The 15,060-nt window shown below is 37.7% G+C and overlaps 1 long non-coding RNA gene across 1 annotated transcript; it reads left to right on the forward strand.

Annotated features, from left to right (window-relative positions):
- Positions 1-1,145: 1,145 nt before the first annotated feature.
- On the forward strand, positions 1,146-12,614 carry LOC127154915 (uncharacterized). The gene is made up of 3 exons (XR_007825515.1): positions 1,146-1,238; positions 10,438-10,805; positions 12,233-12,614. It is a non-coding gene; the product is annotated as an uncharacterized LOC127154915 (long non-coding RNA).
- The last annotated feature ends 2,446 nt before the right edge of the window (positions 12,615-15,060 follow it).

A 15,060-nucleotide genomic window follows, 5' to 3' on the forward strand; every position in this document is an offset into this window, starting at 1 on the left:
TGCTGCCTGCGATCGCGTCAAGGATCAGACAATTTTGCACGTGTATGTTGAAAAGTGGATGTTTTGGAAAGTGCTACGCCACGTTTTTCTGTCATCTAGTGGTTTAGTTATATTAATATAGTTTAATATTAAATGCGTCCTGTTCTACCATATATATATATATATATTTAAATTCATGTTCTCTTGTAAGAAGTTAAGAATGTCTAATGATAGATTTGTTGTTTTCACTTCATATTCACACGACAGATGGATTGGAGTGGTGTGAATGACTTGATGTTTTTATCAGCTGTTTGGACTCTCATTCTGACGGCACCCATTCACTCTAGAGGATCCACTGGTGAGCAAGTGATGTAATGCTAAATTCCTCCAAATCTGTTGTGAATCTGAGTGAAGAAACAAACTCATCTACATCTTAAATGGCCTGAGGTTGAGTACATTTTCAGCAAATGTTTATTTTTGGGTGAACTATTCCTTTAGCAGTATCAATTTAGTTTCTATGCTTGCATTAGCATGAAAAAGACCCAGCATCACAGATGCACTCTTTTGTCACCGTTATGACGAACTAAACACCAGGGAGCAGCTGTTTGTGCCCCAGAGGTCACCTTGATCTAGAGATCGGTAGGAGGCTGGTGGACGTCAACATCCCACCACATGAAAAAGCCTATTGATTGAAGAAGCTACCTCTGATGCCTCTATGACTCATCTATAGGAAAGGAGCGATGGGAGCCACGGCAGATCAAGGGGAATAAAAACACTGCATTAAACATGGAGTTTTCTCTGTTAATTCTGCTCGATTTTTTTCGCTCTTCCATTGTACCACTAAAGCCTAGAGCATTACTGCGATTCTCATGTGAAAGTTTGTTTAGTTATCCCATCAAAGCATCTGAAATGATTGTCACATGGGATGCACGTTAGCCTATCATGTTGCTGACACAGCCTACTGCTCTGGAACCACTGAGGAAATTAGCTTGTTTATGACTTACATTTACATTGTTTAGTCCATGTGGCCTGCACATTTTCTCCAAACGGCTGTGTTCGCCCTTCCGGCTGCAGTACATGCTCTTTTTTTTCCCAAGGTCATACAGTTGTGAATATGGCGTGAGCATTGTGAGTGTGTAACCTCACACTTTTCTGTAACAGGTTCCCAGACTCCAGAGGGAGCAGTGCGGATTAATATGCGCTTTTACGGTGAAGACTCTTCGCCTCTCTCCTTGTCAGCTGTGGCCATCGCTGCTTTGGTAAGACACACGTTTTGTACAGAGGTAATGAAAAGTTTATAGAAAACAGGTGGACATTAAATGAGTTCCACAGTGTCAGTCTCAGCTGCGTCCCATTGTGTGTGAGCTAAAACAGCCAAGAAATCTGAACACATGAGCGCGTAGTAAAACCGTTCTTCATTGATTTACGTAAGTTGTGGTGTCTGTATCCCGTACTGCAAGTACACCAGAGTTTTGGTTGTTTGTTTGTGTACCAGTCAATAAATATTGGACTGACTACACTGTAAAAAAGTCCTGTAAAAAAACGGTAAAAAGACTGGCAGCAGGGCTTCCAGAGATATTCGACTTTATGGTCAAAACTCATTAAATTACAGTATATATCTTTTTAAAGTAAAAAAAAAATGCTTAAAGGGGTCACCGGATGCAAAGTTCGCTTTTTGTTTTTTTTCACTTTTTTGTGTGTTGGCAGTGTATGTACACATCTACTTTATAATAATAAAAATCCATGCAGTGGTTTTTAATTAATCTCTAAAAATAATATCTCCTTTTTCATATCGAGCCATTCTCAGATGCCTGTCGGTGTGGCATCGCACCGACAGAGGCCGCTCCCACGATAGTTGATTGACATGAGCGTCTTACCTCAGATCACCTGTAACAGTCCGACCTCCATTGTTTCAATGCCGGAGCATGGATGTAAGTTAGACAAGAATATCTCTGACTGAGTGATTGAGGTGTTGTGTTGCTGGATGTAATAATGAACATAGTGGTCGTCATTTACTCCCAACATCTGAGCTGCTGAAGATGCAGTGGATTACGTTTGTTTGTGAAGGGAATGCGCCTCCCGATCTACATAAATGCGTCTGTGTTCACGCAAATCATTCGTGATCCAGCTTCACTTACAGCAGAAGTGAGTATAAGGTTTTTTTTATAAATCTCTGCAATCACCTTTCCTAATAACGTGCCAGTTGGCAAGTTTAGTAAAGTAAACAGGCTCGTCACTCCATGATGATTTTTGCAGAGTTGATTTTGACAAGGTAAAAAGGGTGTTGTTTTACACTACTATTGAGAATTTTTAACCAAAGTATATTATAGAATTTACGTTAAGACCCAAAAGAATCATATCAACTTGTGGAAAATGGGCATCCGATGAACCCTTTAAGTTGACTCGGTATGGCCATTTGAACTGAACGTTATTTTAAATATGCTTTGCTTCAGAAGGCCTTTATTAACCCACCGGAGCCATGTTGAGTATGTTTATGATGGATGGATGCACTTTTTTGAGCTTCAAACTCATGACAGCCATTCACTGCCAGTTTAAAGTCTGGGAGAGCCAGGATGCTTATTGATATAACTCTGATTGTGTTTGTCTGAAAGAAGAAAGTCTCATACACATACAATGGATTGAGGGTGAGTAAATCATAGGCTCATTTTGATTTTTGGGTGAACTATCCCTTTAATTGGTCAAGCGTTCATGAAAAAAATGCATTTTCAGCCATTTCTTAAAAATGGGCAGAGTTAGGAAGTTTATTACAACAGCAACAAACAGTCAAAGTAAAGGTCTATGAAAGTGAATTTGTACCTCTTTGGGATGTGATGTGAACGGCTACTGGCAACCAGTGCAAAGTGATGATTTGTGTGATGTGAAAAGGTTATTGCAACGTTTTATCTCACAATTCAGATTTTTTTTCAATTCTGTCTTGTTTTTAGAATAGTGATATAAACTCATTGCGATTCTGACTTCATAACTTGCAACTGCGAATTTATACTTCAGGCTTTATAACTATTTATATCTGACTTTATAAGTTCATATCTCGCAATTCTGACTTCATAACTCACAATTGCGACTTTATTTCTCAGAATTGTGATTCTGACTTTATAACTCGCAATTGCGAGTTTATACTTCTGACTTTATAACTCTTGATATCTAACCTTATAAGTTTATATCTCACAATTTTTACTTTATAACTCGCAATTGTGACTTTATATCACACAATTCTGACTTTATGTCTCGCAATTGCGACTTTATTTTCCAGAATTGCGATTCTGACTTTAAAACTCGCAATTGCGAGTTTATATTTTTGACTTCATAACCCTATATATCTGACTTTATAAGTTTATATCTCGCAATTCTGACTTTATAACTCACAGTTGCAACTGTATATCACACTATTTTGACTTTATAACTCGCAATTGTGCGTTATAAAGTCATTTTATGAGTTATAAAGTTCTAGAGTTTTTGTGAGTTTATATCTTGCAATTCTGACTTTATAACTTGCAATTGCAACTTTTTATCTCACAATTATGACCTTTTATCTGGCTGTTTATATTACATAGTTGCGACTTTATCTTTCAGAACTGCGAGTTTATATCTCACAATTTTGAGAAAAAAGTCAAAATTGCGAGTTTGTATCACGCAATACTGAGAAAAAAATCAGAATTGTAAGATCGAAAGTCGCAATAACCTTTCTTATTTTTTATTCAGTGGCAGAAACGGGTTACCATAGTTTACAGTAAATATAAATTTCCATAACTTTTTTACACTTTCATCTTTTGAAATGCTTTCAGTTTAGCAAATATCTGGTGTAGTGGGCGATATACTGTATGTAGACAAGATTAACCTGTAGAAATAATCCAGATATTCGATTAGTGTCTCTACAGGCTTGCATGACGTTGCTGTGCTACGTGATCACGAAAACATATCGTTTGCATGTGTTTTTTAGTTTAAAAACAAGTGATTTTAAGCTGTTGAAACCAACACAGCAGCAAAAGAGAACATGTGTAATAGTATATTGGATCCAGGCAGCTCTTAAAATGACAGCAGTCTATTATTCCTGCTGTTTGTCATTCACGTTAATCAAACAACAAAAGAAAGAAAATCCCTCACAGATCATGACTAAATCATTTTTGTGACTTTGAAGAAGAAATATATCTTTAATTTACACAGTGAAGAACATGCAGTGTTTTATACATTTGATTACTTTATACAGTATATGGAGCATTTCTTATTTATTCTACTGTAGTTTTAGTAATTATTCCTATTTAATCATTGTGTACTTGTCTTCAGCTTGAGGTTTTTTTTAGGCTAGTGTTTTTTGTGATAAGTGCTTATGTTGTACAAATTACCCTCCTGAAGTGAAGACCTAAACCAGCTGCTTCACGCTAAAAAAAATCTGACGTCATTTCCATTCTTGATGTCATCCTGAACGTTCACCGTGACGTCACAGCTCAGAGAAGAGTAACACCTCCCACCACCTGCTTTTTTTACAGCGGTGCGGAGAGCAAAGTTGTGAAAGAGACTACGCAGAAGGAATCCCCTCTTACCTCACTTTATCTCTTTCCCACAGATGAATACTTATTGACACAGTGAGATGTGTGGGCAGCTCCGTTAGAGGATGTCTGCATACGTGGGTGCTTGCGTACGCGTGTTTATACCGTTTTGCGTCCACAACGTCCCCGTCGGAGCGTGCACGAACGCGTCTGTGCGCATCTCACTTCTATCTGTGGCTAGATGTAACGGATGAAACATTCCTTGACCACACTATGTGGGCACCGTCAGCATCATTATCATCATCCCTGAGACATGGAATGGACGGCAGGGTGTAGGTACACACAGTGTGAGGGCCACTAATATGAGAATGACACCTCTCTGCCCACACATGGCCTGTTCCTCACCAATCAGAGTCACTCACAGAGGCATGCAGGGTGGGCGGCCGTATCACGCAGGCTAAGTAATGAAGGTGTTGATGGAGAACACCACCGTTTTCACACGTCACGCCGGGCAGATTGGTCATATGGTGAAAATAAAATGACCCGTGTCATCGGTACACATATACAGAAATAGATCACATCAAATGGTACCGTTTTAATTAATCAACATGCTCCCCGAAGGCTGCCTACCGGTGTCCGCAAGGTCCGTTTTTGTGATTAAGCCTGTATTTCTATAATGATTAAACCCGCTCCCAAAACACACACACACACACGGAACCACATGCCCAATTACCAGGTCTCTTATTAGCTTTAGATTAATGATCCCCTGAGGCTTCTCTTGTGTGAAAGAGCGCAGCCCCACCAACCCACACACTGCTCACACACATGGGCATTTTAATTGGCAGCAAAATCCAACCATAGTAATGCTCTTACAAGTCTGAGTCATTCTCACAGCACTGCATGCAAAACACAGTACTATTAACTTTCAAGTGCATTTGTGTGTTGATAGCTTGATATGCTTTCTAATGTGAGGAACAATAAGGCTCGTGAAAATTCAAATGACTTGTTTTTAATGAAAAGTAACCTGGTGTGGAACGCATCTGAAAAAGAATAAAGATGGGACAAGTGTGTGTTCCCTTAACCCTTTAATTGGACCTGTAACCAGACTTACGGGCTATCTATCGCCATCTGTGGATGAAGCATAATTTTGTAAATTACCTAGACATTTACTTGTGGACATGATGGCCATGTACACACTGTAAATAAATTTGGTTGTCAGTTCACTTTTTACTCCTTAATCGCGTTATGTACACACATAATTCACTAAAATACAGGTAGTGACAACCGCATTTACAAAAATTCTATGCAGCGTGTATGAAACTAAACTAAACAACTAGTTGTCAGTGATATATTTAAAGAAGAAGTTCACTTCCAGAACAAAAATGTTCAGATAATTTACTCACCTCCTTGTCATCGAAGATGTTCATGTCTTTCTTTCTTCAGTCGTAAGGAAATTATGTTTTTTGAGGAAAGCATTTCAGGATTTCTCTCCATGTAGTGGACTTCAATCGTTCCCCAAATTTGAACTTCCAAAAAGCAGTTTAAATGCTGCTTCAAAGGGCTCTAAACGATCCCAGACGTAGGGTCTTATCTAGCTTATCTAGTTATTAAAGAAATTTACAATTTATATACTTTTTAACCTCAAATGCTCGTCTTGTCTAGTTCTGCATTGTGCATGCGTAGTCTATGTAATCCGGGTCAAGACAGTTAGGGTATGTCAAAAAACTCATCTCATTTTCTCCATCAACTTCAAAATCATCCTACATTGCTGTTTTACATTTTTTTGTAAAGGGCGTTTGACCTTATTTGGACAATTTTGAAGTTGAGAAAGTAAATGAGATGGGAGTTTTTTGACCTACCCTAACTGTCTTGACCCCGATTACAAAGACTACGCATGCACAATGCAGAACTAGACAAGGAGAAGTTCACTTCCAAAACAAAGATTTACAGATAATGTACTCACCCCCTTGTCATCCAAGATTTTCATGTCTTTCTTTCTTCAGTTGTAAAGAAATTATGTTTTTTTGAGGAAACATTTCAGCATTTTTCTCCATATAATGGACTAAAATGGTGCCCTGATTTTGAACTTCCAAAATGTAGTTTAAATGCAAAGGGCTCTAAACGATCCCAGCTGAGAAAAAAAGGTTCTTATCTAGCAAAACGATCGGTCATTTTTTTTTCGAAATTTTTCGTCTAAAGCAGCCTCCCAAGTATAAACTAAACATAGCACAGCACAGTCTATCAGCGGTGGTTTAATTAAAATCGATGGACAAAAAGAGTCTTTAGCTGAAAAATGGCAGATAGCAAATGGCTAAATTCTTATTCACTCCCACAAGATGCCAAAATGTTGCTATGGTTACAAATGCGGTGAAATACAAATGAGTGATGGGAGACTGAAATGTTGAAATGTGAAATGTCGCACTCAGTGAGCTACTGGCACTACCTGTTGCTATTTTTATGGCAACACAACTCGGAAAATAAAATACTGATACAATGCCACATTGTGCAGCTTTTGGCTGTAATTTTCAGTCGAAGGGCAACAAGAGAAGCGATGCAAGTCTTCACTGCTTTCTTAGTGATAAGAAAAGGAAAAGAGAATGGGAAGATGCGTGTGGATGAATAAAACTTCCTAAATACTAGCATCTTTGTTCTCTCCACTTTAGCCCTGATGCCTTTGAGGCTTTTAGTCGACCACAGCTACTTAAAAGAGCTTAGAAATGGCAGAGACAAGAAATGTTAGATGCCATCCTAGCAGGATGTAAACATGCCGACTCTTGTCATGGTGTCGCAGCCACTGAAAGAGGATCTCAGCTTCAATTTCACTTGATATCGGTGGCTATTATTATTATTATTTTGGGGTGAAAAAAATCGATAGTGTGGCATTTAGTTTAAGCCTACACTTATATCCATCGTCATCTGTAAGATCTTTTAGTATACTGTGGTCATCGCATTGGATTTTATGTTCTGAGTTGCGCTAAAAATAGCCACAGGTAGCACCAGTAGCTTACCGAGAGCAACCATTTGACCTCATCGAAATAATGGCATCCCCCATAGTTATAATATGTATAAAATGACATGGATTTGTTAAATAACGTAAATCTTTCATCGGTTTTCTACTACATATTTCAGTAAGAGACATAATTACATTATATTAAGCCATAAAAATACAGTGGAATTTTCTTTCACTGTTTTTCAGCGTAAATGATATAATTAAGAGTTTTTATCTCCAAAACCCATAAATAAAGTATTTTACAGTAAATTTACATATAATGTGATGTTAAACTATTTACATTTGTTCACTGTATATGATTCAGTTAACCTATTAACAGGTTTACTGTAGCATTTGAAATTTACAGTGTGTAATGTTGTGAGGATGCTTTTTGCTTCTGTTTTACCATTAACGTGATGAAGTTCAATAGACTCAAATAACAAGATGGTCTCTGCTTAATAACAGTAAGAGTGAATGAGTCAGAAAATGAGCAAATCAAAGCTTGGTCTGACTCACAGGTTTATTTTCTCACTTTTAATCTACCAAAATATGATCTATATTAGTTGAGAGAAAATGTTAAAAGGTTAAGGTTGTTTATTCAGAGCATCCCCGCTCATTTCTTAAAGGCATAGTTGTTGACTTTGCATAATGTCATTTTTACACTAACTCCCTATTTAGCCCTTTTCTGTTGTAATACACTACATTTGAATGAAACACTAAAAAATGGCATTTGAATAAAACATAAAAATGAAAAACCACACTGCACATGTTGGCAAAATGAAGTTGTGATCAAGAAACCATGTGGTGCCAGAGACCTCGATGGAGAACAGGTTTGGAGGATCAAAGGCGGATACATTTACCCGTTTCCTTCTGTGCATTTGTGAGACAAGCATATGTGCCAGTAAGTACAGGATGGAGAATGTCTGAAGGGAATAAAATGGTTTGGTTTTTGCTGAGGGGGAACTCAAATAAAACCACACAGCTGACTCAGACACCCTCCATCCAACCACAACACACAATCTGCTTCCATAGAGCATTAGAGTATTACACCTGGGCACACAACCACAGATTTACAGTCACACCCCGCCAGGCTCTGCAGCCGTGTCACTGACCGCAAACCCAAACCCACTGGCACCTGGGAACAACTCATTTTGTCAAACTTACTGTCAGTGTGAGTATGTCTCCTACAGTCATCTCCAGGCAAACATTCTCCTGGCATGACTGTGATATCGTACATAATGAGGATTCTGACAGAGCCTGAGCATCATGTGCACCTGTTACGATCGTCACACCTGTGGTCGTGAGTGATGAGTTCTGAGCAAATCATTCCATAGGGGTTTGAAAAAGGTCCTGTACTTGCCATTAACATGCAATCAGATCAAGTCAAGTGGATCATTACCCAGTCAGAACACGGAGAGTTTACATTGGTCCACATCAACCAGTGACTATATTAAGAGTTCAGATGCAAAAGCCTCTAAATCCATCTGACGTATTTCTGTAAAATTAGCATTTCTTTCTGTCTACTTTGTATAGGTTTCTATGTAAGTACTCGTACTTCTGATTGGGCTGAGGTTGGAATTTAGCAAATTTGAAGTAAAAGTATTTGATGGATGTATACTATGTGTCAGGAGCATCCACTCAGTATCATTATCTCATTTTTGACCAAGATTGCTTTTAGCTGGTTGAGCACTTCATATGTGTTCTATTTAGATCTACTGCCAATGTGCTAAAGGTTTGTATTTCCAAAATGCTTTTGCAGTGTTGAGCATCATAGCCAATCATAGATGAGCACATGAACACAATGGCCAATCAGAGGCATTTAAATTAGCTCAAGTTAAGAATACTGCTCAAGTTTTGTTCACCACACACACTCTCTGCAAATGCTGCCATTATATCAAATGAATTGTTGAGTCATTTTAAATATGATATTCCTTGTGCAATGTGCAACTCAACTCAATGAGCTCCCGATGAGCTGAATGTGAATGGGGGTGGGTATAGTTTGTGTGACATTAACTTTTGAATGCATATATATTTATGGAAGGGCGCAGACTTTAAAGGATGAGACGAATGTCAAAAGTCGAACCGAGAGTTGTTAAAGGGATGGTTAAAAATTAAAATTACACTACGATTTACTCATCCTCAAAGCCATCCTAGGTGTAAATGATTTTCTTCTTTCAGATGAATACAGTCAGAGTTACATTAAAAAATGTCCTAGCTCTTTCAAGCTTTATAATGGCAGTGAATGAGTGGTAATATTCAATAGTCCAATAGAAGTCCAATAAACTGCATCCATTCATCATAAAAAGTTCTTACAGCTCTAGGGGGGTGAAAAATAAGGCCTCCTGAAGTGAATCAATGCATTTTTGCAAGAAAAATATCCATACTTAAAGGGTACATTAGAAAAACATCATTAATGTTTTAATGGTAATGTAAAACAACACCCTTTTTACCTTGCTAAAAACAGCTCTGTTCACAGCAACCCATATCGGTGCATGGCCCTTTAAATGATAATGAGCTACTGCTCACCCCGCCCCTCCCTTCTGTTCTTGCGGTAAAGTCTCCATTCTCTATAACTGCTCAAAAATGATTTAAAATACCTTTGTAAATGACTAATTATAAACCCTCTACGAGACAACCTTAATGTAGTGTAAAATGCCAGTGTCCGTTCATGTGCAAATCTACATAATTTTGTCCAGAATCTGTGAATAGCTTGATGTGAGAAAGTGCTTATGATCTGTGGGGATTAAAAAGAAGGAGTGGATTTTTATCATTATAGGGTGGTTGTGTTTGAATCTTGCATTCAGTGTCCCCTTTAAAACTTTAAAAACCATAATCTCTAGTTTCTGTTAACAAGTCTCCTCTTGGCTTATATCAAAATCATCTGACATTTCTCTTTACAAATCCTCATTTTGTACTTCTCATTCATGGCCGATGTCTCGTTTTGCTCTCTCCACTGCGTTTCAGAGTTCATCACTTCTCACCGGAGCTTACGCTACACCTATGTCCTACGTCCTCCACTGGAACACCACTCTCTCATGAACATGTGTACGACAATTAGTGGAAGCTATAGAGGTTACAGTTTATAGAGTTTTAATTATGGACATTTTGTAACACAAACACTTTGCTTTGCTTCAGAAGACCTTTTAATCACCCAGAGCCATGTGAAGTACTTTTTGTGATGGATGGACACAATTTATTTGACTTCTATGGGACTATTGAATATTACCACCCATTTACTGCCATTATAAACCCTGGAAGAACCAGAGCATTTTTAATACAGCTCTGACTGTATTCGAAAGAAGAAAGCCAAATACACCTAGGATGACTTGAGGGTAAGTAAATCATGGGGTAATTTTCATTTTTGGGAGAACTATCCCTTTAATGCACATTTTGGCTTCATTGTGTGCAATTCTTTGGTCAATGTTTAATTCAATCAACTGAATTAAATTCAACCTCCACCTAATAGGGTTTGGGAACCCCTTGCAGAATCTGTGAAAATGTGAATAATTTCTAACAAAATAAGGGAGATAATACAAAATTCATGTTATTTTTTATGTAGTACTGACCTAAGTAAGATATTTTACATAAAAGATGTTTACATATAGTCTACAAAACAAAAAAAAACAAACAAACAAACAAAAAAAAACCCTTGGTTCTTACAGTGTGTGGTTACCTGGATGATCTAAGATGATCTGGATGTTTTTTTGTTTTGTGATAGTTGTTCATGAATCCCTTGTTTGTTCTGAACAGTTAAACTGAGCACTGTTCTTCAGAAAAATCCTCCAGGTCCTACCGATTCTTAAGTTTACCAGCATCTTTTGCATATTTGAACCCTTTCCAGCAGTGACTGAATGATTTTGAGATCCATCTTTTCACACTGAGGACAATTGAGGGACTCAAACACAACTGTTAAAAAAGGTTCAAACCTTCACTGATGCTCATGCAGAAAACATGATGCATTTAGAGCCGGGGGGGTGAAAACTTTTGAAAGGGATAAAGATGTCAAAATTTCTTCTTATTCTGTTGAAATATATTTTTTTCCCATTTAGTACTGTCCTTCAGAATCAACAGAGGATACTTGCATGTCTCTCGAAGACAAATTAAGTACAGTTTACCTTGATCTTCAAATTCAAAAAGTTTTCACCCCCCAGCTCTTAATGCATCGTGTTTCCTTCTAAAGCATCCCTGAATGTTTTAACCTTTTTTTAAAAGTTGTGTTTGAGTGCCTCAGTTGTCCTCAGTGTGAAAAGATGGATCTCAAAATAATACAGTCACTGCTGGAAAGGGTTCAAATATGCAAAAGATGCTGACCGAAGAATCTGTAGGACCTGGAGGATTTTTCTGAAGAACAGTTTTCAGTTTAACTGTTCAGAACAAACAAGGGACTCTTGAACAACCATCACAAAACAAAAAAAATAGTCATAGATCATCCATACAGTACACACAGTATTAAGAACCAAGGGTTCCCAAACTTTTGCAGGGGGTTATTTAAATAGTTTCAGCTTTATTTTGTCTTGTGGACTATATGTAAACATCTTTTTTGTAAAATATCTTACTCAGGACAGTACTAAATAAAAAATAACACACATTTTGTATGATCTTTCTTATTTTGTTAAAATGTTTCACATTTTCACAGATTCTGCAAAGGGTTCCCAAACTTTTCCATAAAACTGTAATTGTAAATAGATGCTCTGCATCTGCCAGTAAGTATCATGGAGCTGCACTTTTGATTTTGACATGTGTCGTCCTTATTCCACAGCTTTTTGGAATAAACTGCACATCAACATGACCCTGAATATAAATAAATGAATAGCAGCAGTTTTTCTACGAATTATGATCAAGCAGTCTTCAACAGGGATGTTGCTCAGCTCATTTGTGACTATCTCCTGGAGAGCAGTGATGAGTGTTCAAAATTATACAATACAACAAAGCCGTGGAGGGAAATGTGCGGTCCAGTTTTTGACTCACAGAGGAACCTGAAGAGACTGGCAGAGGACATATGGCTCATACCCCCTGTAGTTGGGCCATAGCGTTCTCTGATGTGGCTGATTACACATCAACATCCAGAACAAAGAGAGCAAAACAGAGAGCACTCCATGTGGTCAAGCATGCGTGACAGTCCTTAATTATCAAAGGTTGGAGTGGGATGTTGGATTGTTTATCGCTGCACGGTCACTGAAAGTGGGAAAAAACATCCCATATTCCCATATCTGTGAGTGAAGCCTTGTTTAGGCATGGCAAGAGGATGGCACACGGCCCTTGCCCACGGCAAATAACGCTATCAATTGTAAAGGAAAAGCTTTTACAGTTCCTGCATCCACTTGTAAACACCGTGAACTAAAGATCTTTCTAATTGACAGTGTTTTTGTTCGAAAGCAAAGCAAAAAGATGTAAATAAATGTGAAACTGATAACTTGTCCTGGTAAGGTGAGGACACTGTAGTTCCCTCTGCATTGTGCAATCAAATTGCTGTATTGGTTAATGTCCAGCTGGCACCGACATCTTCTGAAGTACTTGTATGACCAGAGGGAGCTGTGATTACGAGTAAACCTTCTCAGGAAAACAATCAAATGTAATGAAACAAGAAGCTGGCAATTTTTTCTCAGGATGGATTGAAAGGGTTTTCCTCAATCTCTCTATTACATAAAAAACATATTTGGCATACTTTGTCATGTTTAAAGAAAACACATGTCTGGAAGCTGTTCAGGGTTACTGGTCTGAATATTCAGCACAACTGTATAATCTATTACAGAGTTCATTCATGGATATTTTTCAGGGCAACCCTTCCATCGCCATGGAAACCAATACAAAAACATCAGCATTGACCTAATAGTTAATTAGTCTAAAACAACATCCAGAACCTGCCACGTAGGTTTATATATCAGGGGCGTTTTCTCCTCAGAGGAAAGGAAGGAAGTGCCTTCACAAAATATTAGATAAGAAAAAAAAAGTAATTTTTCTAAGGAAACATTGCCAACAGCGACACCAGCAGGTCAAGTTACAGTGGGAGTCCGCATCTCTCTTGCCTCTCCTGAGCCCACTGAGTTTTAACAGACCCCCTAAAGCATGCGGAGAGTTTGGTGGGGGGGTAATTGAGAATGGGGGAAATTCACATAAGAGGAGCCAATGCCTCCATCGCAGTATGATTGGATTTGACTGGTTAGGATCGGCTGTGATTGGTTCATGCGATAAATCCCGCCTCTTGTTTTTGTGTTCCGCATTCGTGAATCAGTCTGAATGAATGATATAATGGTGCTATTAATGGGAAGACTAATTTAAAAAGGAAGTAAACAACTCACACACTTGGATATAACCACTTTGCTACATGAAAATAGAACTTAAAATGGCCTGAAAACATGATCTGTGGGAGTTTTTAGTGAGTAATCATCTTGATGAAATTTAGAGTATTTTTATTTAAAAAAATTTTTCAGTGTGATTCATTAAATAATGACTTACATTTTGGTCTGTTTCTCATACGCAAGGCTTTAGAAGCCTGGAAATATAGCTCACAAATCATATGGATGGATAACATATGGATATGGAAGTGAACATTGGGGGATATATTGGTGATGAAGGTGATTATAAATAAAAAGTTATACTGTGTCCTTAAGACAATTGTATTTCAGGGTGGATGGGGCAAGTTGTCACATTTTATACATTTTCATTTTATAAAAAAAGCCTTTCTACTTTGTTTTGTTTGTCATTATTGTTTTACTGCTGATTTGCATGCATGCATAATTTTTTTTTATGCATAATGCATGAATAAATGCATAAATGAATATTCTATGATAGTAAGGACACTGAGTTTATCTTTTCCTGGGCAATCATGTAAATAAGTGACCCTGGACCACAAAACCAGTCATAAGTAGCATATTTGTAGCATTACACAAAAATACATTGTATGGGTCAAAATTATACATTTTTCTTTTATGCCAAAACTCATTAGGATATTAAAGGAACACTCTATTTTTTTTGAAAATAGGCTCATTTTCCAACTCCCCTACTGTTAAACAGTTGAGTTTTACCGTTTTCGAATCCATCCAGCCGATCTCCGGGTCTGGTGGTAGCACTTTTAGCATAGCTTAGCATAGTTTATTGAATCTGATTAGACCGTTAGCATCTCGCTCAAAAATGATCAAAGAGTTTAGATATTTTTCCTATTTAAAACTTGACTCTTCTGTACTTACATTGTGTAGACTGATGGAAAATGAAAAGTTGACAAGGCTGATATGGCTAGGAACTATACTTTCATTCCGGCATAATAATCTAAAATATAGTTCCGTAAAATATAGTTCCTAGCCATATGAGCGTAGAAAATCACAACTTTTCATTTTCCGTCGGTCTTAGTACACAATGTAACTACAGAAGAGTCAAGTTTTAAATAGGAAAAATATAGAAACTCTTTGGTCATTTTTGAGCGAGATGCTAATGGTCTAATCTGATTCGGTGATCTATGCTAAGCTATGCTAAAAGTGCTACCACCAGACCCGGAGATCGGCTGAATGGATTCAAAAATGATAAAACTCAAAATTAGCCAAATTTTGAAAAAAAGTGGAGTGTTCCTTTAAGTATAGATCATGTTCCATG

Source organism: Labeo rohita, chromosome 2 (genome assembly GCF_022985175.1).
Source record: "Labeo rohita strain BAU-BD-2019 chromosome 2, IGBB_LRoh.1.0, whole genome shotgun sequence".
NCBI lineage: Eukaryota > Metazoa > Chordata > Actinopteri > Cypriniformes > Cyprinidae > Labeo > Labeo rohita.